The sequence below is a fragment of the Dendrobates tinctorius genome, unplaced genomic scaffold (assembly GCF_039654945.1).
Source record: "Dendrobates tinctorius isolate UK_male_01 unplaced genomic scaffold, ASM3965494v1 ptg000092l, whole genome shotgun sequence".
In the NCBI taxonomy this organism is placed as follows: Eukaryota; Metazoa; Chordata; class Amphibia; order Anura; family Dendrobatidae; genus Dendrobates; species Dendrobates tinctorius.
Window position 1 is genome coordinate 481,438 of NW_027361760.1, and position 7,260 is coordinate 488,697.

Sequence of the window (7,260 nt, forward strand, 5' to 3'; positions counted from 1 at the left end):
GCAAAAGATGTGCTCATAAATAATTTGGACAATAAATCCCATGTACCGACCAAATCCCCTCCAGATGGAAAACCAGGTGAGAGTATACTGAAGGCCTCAAATCATGTCTAAGAAATAGATATCGCCCCAGCAAATATGAAATCCATAATCATGGTAGCGGTAACTGGTATTACCAGTATCAATACACGCTAACAGCGGAGATCAAAGTGCTGTTTGAGATAATAGATGACCATCAGAAAAATGCCACCCCAGCAGATGTAAAGTGAATAATAATGAAAGCAGTGACTAATGATACAAGTGCCAAGCAGACACTGCCAGTTATAGTCAAAACCGCTGGTAGTAGTACAAAATCAAATAAATAACAACTCACCAGGGAGGGGAGGAGGAAGGGGTCCAGCAGTGGGGCCTCCGACGCGCGTTTCGCGACGTCCCCCGCCGCTTTATCAAGGAGGAGAGTCAGTGCGCGGCAGGCACAGACCACATCTAGCTCCGTCGTGTCTAGAATGGAGTTGCTCCTGTGAGGCATGACGTCAAGGGAAAGGGGGGTGTCTCATGCATTACACCGCTGTGCTCATAACAGGAAGTTGCTGTGCACGAGTGAGGGGAAAATGAGAGGAGTGAGGGGAAAATGAAGAGGAGTGAGGGGAAAATAGTGGAGTGATGGGAAAATGAGAGGTGTGAGGAGGAAAATGAGAGATGTGAGGGAGCAATATAATTTTCTATAACCAGGTAGTTACCATGCCCAGGCAACGCCGGGTTCTTCAGCTAGTATCTAATAAATCACAACAACAGCATGGACATAACCAATGCTCTGTGTTGGACAAAATTCTGCTGACAGGTTCACTTTTAAAGTTTTCTATATATTAGCTTCTGCATCCATTTGTATATATGTCGAGATTCTTATTTTGGCAATTCTTTGTCCAGTCGGACCTAATAATTGGAGCATCACAATAAAAATGCAAACAGTGAGTTTTGTTTTCTACACTTATGATTAACATTTTTGTCAGGAAACCACGCCCCTTTTGTCCATAGGTTGTCAGCTACTGCAGCATCTAAAGAACAACTTAATATATACAATTATTGATCAGTCTTTGTGACATTATGAAATCTTGCAATACTCTTCTTTGCCTTAATTCTGCCTACTTCTCTCCCAAACATCACACTGCAGTGCGGCTTCAGTACCCAGTTCAAGCCTCTTTAGAAGCTCCTTTCAACTGCTGCTCAACAAAATATGCTTCTAAAGGAGCTTAAACTGGGCATTGAAACAGCACTACAGCATGTGTTAAGGAGAGACAAAGGCAAAAATAATTCTTTATTTTTTTATCTGGCAGCTCTCTTCTTGAGACTTAACCCTCTTTTCCCCATAAGTAAACACAATATTTTAGCAAAACATGTGTGGTCTTTAAGATTACTCTAATAGAGAACAGTTGAAAACCATGCCCACTTGGTTAAAATCACTATATTTATAAAAAAGGAAGAAAAGGCTTTATTTCAGTAACAGAAAGGCTCAGGAACATGAGAAAAACAATGCTGGATTCAGCATTGTGTATATGCTGAGATTTTCAGCATTTTTTGCGCTGTAAACGCCCCCCTTGGCTTATACATAAGTCAATTATTCCAGAAAACCAGCTTGGGAGGGTGAGCAGTTGAGCAGTGGGTCACAGAGGCAGGAGCTGGCGGATGTGGCTAAAACCTGTGCCACTGCTGTAATAGCACGCAGTGCAAGCCGCAGCCACCGGCTTCCAACATACATACTCACCCTTCTGCGCGCCTGTCGCTGCATTTCGTTCATTCCGGCACCAACAGCTCTTCTGGCCGAGCGATCATGTGGCCCCGCTCATTAAGGTAATGAATATGCACGCCTCTCCACTCCCATAGGCGTGGAGTGCATATTCATTACCTTAATGAGCGGGGCCATGTGAACGCAGGAAGAATTTCTGGTGCCAGAACAAGATCCAGCAAGGGCACGCAGGCAGGACAGGGACCAGGGACCAGGGAGCCATGCATATCAGGACAGGTACCAGGAGAGCCATGCATATAATGACAGGGACCGGGAAAGCCATGCATACAATGACAGGGACCGGGGGAGCCATGCAAACAATGACAGGGATGGGGAGCCATACATGCAATGACAGGGACAGGGGGAGCAATGCATGCCAGGACAGGGACGAGGGGACAATGCATACCCCCTTTATACTCCAGTCAATAAGTTTACGCAGTTTTCTGTGACAAAATTAGGTGGCTTGGCTTATACTCGAGTATATACGTTATATAGTAATGTTCAAAATAATAGCAGTGTGGAGATCAATCAGTGAGGTCAATCATTCTGTGAAGAAACAGGTGTGAATCAGGGGGCCCTTATATAAGGGTGAAGCCAGGACATGTTGTACAAGCATTTCTCCTTGATAGCCTGAGAAATATGGGTTGTTCGAGACATTGTTCAGAAGAACAGAAGACTTTGATTAAAAAGTGCTGAAGATGGAGGGAGTGTGATTCCAGAGCTCCAGTGACTCCAGACTTACATCGGCTCATATCGGCATTCAGCGGCTTGCTCGACTGCCGTGCAGTGCACCGCCGGCTTCCTAACACCCCCGGGCACATGATGACCCATGGTAGAACACAGAGAAAGGCTTCTCCTCCGCGCCTGCCTGACTTCTTTCTGAGGACTCAGACTGCACATGCAGCAGGGAAAATGGCAGCAGCTTCCCCTCCCACAGGATCATCTTGTTCCTCCCACAGCTCCCAGGGCTCAGAGAGAGGTGAGACCTCAGCAGATACACATCACAGTAACTCTGCACCTATGACTAGGGGGGACATGAGGGATTTCCTGGCATCTATATGCACTTCTTTAAGGGAGGACATGCAGGACATGCTAAAGGAGATAAGAGGAGAAGTTAACTCTTTAGGAGCACATACAGACCACTTAGAAAACAAGATGTCTGAGTATGTTTCTGTTATCAACGCTCTTGTGGATGAGAATCAAGCCATCAAAGGTAGATTGGCAGGGGCATTTGATAAAATACACGATCTGGAGGACAGATCTAGAAGAAATAATCTTCGTATAAGAGGCATCCCAGAGACTATAGGAGATAAAGATCTGGCCCCCTTCCTCCAAAACTATATGCAAGCTGTCCTGCCATCGCTCTCCCCAAGGTACCTGTTAGTTGACAGGGTCCACAGGATGCCCAAACCCAAGCACTTGGATTCGTCTCTCCCCAGGGACACTCTTGCAAGGATACACCTGTATACTACTAAAGAGACCTTTCTGAGACAAATAAGAAATCCTCCTGAGCTTCCTTCTGAGTTTCAGGCACTGCAAGTTTTCCCAGATCTGTCGGCTGCTACGCTGTCTAAGAGGCGGGAATATGCCCATGTCTGCAGAGCCTTAAGGGAGGTCTCCGTGAAATATCGGTGGGGTTTCAATTCTGTGAGGCTTTTCATTACTCATGACGGAAGTACAGTCGTCTGTTCCTCTCCTAAGCAAGCGGAGGAGAAGCTCACGAGCTGGAAGATCCTTTTTTCACCGAGACAAGCTGACACGGGTCGGAAGGTGGCTTCGGAGTGGTCTATGGCTTGACTGTACTGCATGGTATGAGTCTGGATAACTGGACTCTCCTGCTATGCTTCCTAGTGGGCCTTGGATCGTGAACTTTTCACTTCCACCCCCCTCGTAGATCCTTGATCTGTGGATCGTCCGAACTGTTCTGGATGTTTATACGAGTGGCTCTCATATATTTGACTATGTTTTGGTTTCTTATCTTTTTCTTTTTTACTTTTCCTTCTTTTTTTGTCTGTTCTCTTTTTTATTTTCTTTTTGGCATCCTTTCGGGTCAATACTCTGGCCCGTCTGTAAGTATATCTGCTCCCATTTTTTCTTCCAGGTTTTTTCCTCCCAAATACCCAGGCATCTATGTGCTACAATGGACTCTCAGTGTATTTGTAGACGTGTTGGTTCTAGCATGCTATATGTGACTATATTAAGTGTGCAGTTCCATTCTGCCGGCAGCACTGTGAACCTCTCGTATCAGTATTATGAGTATACAAATCTTATCCTTGAATGTTAGGGGCCTAAATTCCCCTGAAAAATGCTCTATGATGTGGAGGGAGGTGGGGAGGTCACGGGCGGATGTTGTCTGCTTTCAAGAAACACATCTATTGGAAGCCGATAATTTCAGGCTTCGACACCCTCACTTCCCCCACATGTTTTTTGCTAATGGTCAGACCAAAAAGGCTGGTGTGTGCATTATGGTGAAACGTACAATAGCATTTCAATTGTTATCACAATATGCTGACTCTGTAGGTAGATGCTTGACAGTCACTTGCCTGCTAAATGGAGAGGTGCACACGTTGACAAATGTATATGCTCCCAATGAAGGCCAACACAAATTTTTGAGAACTACCTTTAATGATATCTCTTTAAAAGCGAAGGGTAGCAATATCATATGTGGTGATTTCAATCGCCCCATGAATGCGGACCTTGACTGCTCTTCAGGAAGGAAGAGAACTAGGAGGGGTTTGAACCTCCTATCCCATGAATTTCACCTACATGATTTTTGGAGATACACGCATCGGAAAGAGATTATACTTTTTATTCTCCTAGGCACTCCACATACTCCCGTATCGACTATTTCTTAATAGATAGTGCGACCCTAAGCAGGTGTCTAAATGCCACTATTGGCCTAATCGCCTGGTCTGACCACGCTCCTGTCTCTCTGACCCTTGCTCTTGCCCACCAGGCTGACCCTGCGTTCAGGTGGCGTCTTCATGACTCATTGCTGCTGAGGGTGGAGGTGGTTGATAAGGTTTCCTCGGAGCTGGAGGGCTACTTTCAAATAAACGATAATGGGGAGGTCTCTGATGAGACCCTTTGGTCTGCTCACAAAGTGGTGGTTAGGGGGGTTCTCCTACAACAAGCTTCATATTTAAAGAAGAAAAGAGAAGCCAGTAGAGAGGTGCTGCTCTCCCGTTTGCATTATTTAGATGCTATTAATAAGGCTGCACATACGCCCTCCGTCTCTGAGGAGATCTCCCAAATTAGATTTAAATTAAGGGAAAATTTCCTATACAAATATGCATACAATATGAGGAAACTTAAAACTAACTTATATGCTACCGGGGACAGGGCAGGAGCGCTTCTAGCTCGCAGAGTTCGTAAACGGGAGGTCATATCACGAATTGACCACATATTGGATGAGCAAGGGAGAGCCCTTAGGAACCCACGGGACATAGTGCAAGCCTTTGCTCAATATTACACTGCCCTCTATAATTTAAAAGATGATGCCTCCACCCCTCAACCTGACCAAACATCTATTGATGCATACTTAGATTCTGTTAATTTGCCATGTATTACCATTGACCAATTAAATTATTTAAACGCCCCCTTCGCGGCTGCAGAAATTCAGCAGGCGATTAAACAGACTAAACTTCTTAAAGCCCCAGGCCCGGATGGCTTAACGAATGATTATTATAGGACCTTTTCTCAGCAATTAACACCATATCTACAGCGTCTGTTCACACACTGGAGAGACGCTGGTACTGTGATGGCCCCTAATTTAGAGGCCACTATTTCCACTATACCAAAACCGGGAAAATCACTCACACATCCCGGAGATTTCAGACCCATTGCTTTGTTAAATTCAGATGTCAAACTGTTTACTAAAATCATAGCATCTAGACTGAAACTAATTATACCGACTATAGTGTCACCAGATCAGGTGGGCTTTGTTGCAGGACGGGAGACGAAGGATGGCATACGACGTATGTTGAATTTGATTAAAATATCTGAGCTGTCTGGCCAACCCAGTGCATTCCTGTCACTTGATGCTGAAAAAGCTTTTGACAGGGTGCACTGGGGATATTTAAGAGCAGTCCTGAAGAAATTTGGACTGTTGGGCCCTATATTATCCGCAATCTGTGCCATGTACTCGACCCCCTGCGCCAGGGTTTTGACGTCTGGCTTCTTGTCCGGCCTGTTCCAGATCACGAACGGTACGAGACAGGGGTGCCCGCTCTCGCCTGTTATTTTTGCGCTGTGCATGGAGCCGCTTTGCCGAGCGCATTAGAATGTCGGCGGGCATTTCAGGGATTAGGGTTGGACAGGTGGAGCACAAAGTCGGTCTATACGCCGATGATGTCATTCTGTCCTGTGTAAATTTAGAATCTTCGTTTTCTGCGATTATTTGTGAACTTGGGGAATTTAGCAAGGTCTCATACTATAAACTGAACCCCACAAAATCCCTGTTGTTTCCGGTGGCGGTTCCTTGTGCGGCAAAGACAAGGCTGGAGGCCATTTTTCCGTTTAAGTGGATGAGAGAGGGTATTCCATATTTGGGCATTACACTGACGGGTTCTGAGCAGATTGTGAATAGGAACTTTACTAATTTGGAAATACAGCTTAAGAAACAATTGGAGCAGCTTCATGCTGTCCAGACCTCCTGGATTGCAAGGATTAATGCCTTTAAGATGTCCTACCTAAAATATTGTACCTACTCCGGTGCATACCACTGATAATCCCTAAAAAAAGAATTCTAAGATTACAAACTATGGCATATAGTTATATTTGGTCATATAAAAAGTCTAGGATCTCCAGGGCCCTAATGTATTTCCCGTATAAAAAAGGGGGACTGGGGGTACCAAACTTGTTAAAGTATCATAAAGCCGCTATAATGACGGGACTGAGAGAATGGTGGCAAGCGGACAGAGACCATAAATGGCTTCAAATAGAAAACTATTATGCTACCGCCAGGTCTACCCGATATATTTTGGAGGCTGAAGCTATTAAAACTACTAAATATTCCCCACTTTTGCCAACTATGAAAGCTGCGCTACATCATTGGAGGACAGTGGTCCCATCTCTTATTAAACTATCATGCCACTCCATATCGTTAAAGGCCCTTGAGATGCATATTCCATACCTTAATCTTCAGTCATGGGTTGCTGCCGGAATTGTGAGTCTGGGAGACCTGGTGGGGAGTGGTGGGTTAATCCCGTTTGACCAACTGGCTGCTGAGTTTCCGGCCACCCGGAGGTGTTTTTACCAATACCTACAAATACGTCATATGTTGCATAATTCACCGGACTCGTTTTTTTTCAATTCACAACTAAATAACACAGTTAACGGTTATTTTCTGCTGCCTGATTCTGGCCCGAGAGGTATCTCATTATTATATAGAGCCCTGAATGACCCGCCAGATAATACAAAACTGCCCTATATGATCAGGTGGGAGCGGGATCTGGGTTTTCTCTCCGAACCTGTTGACT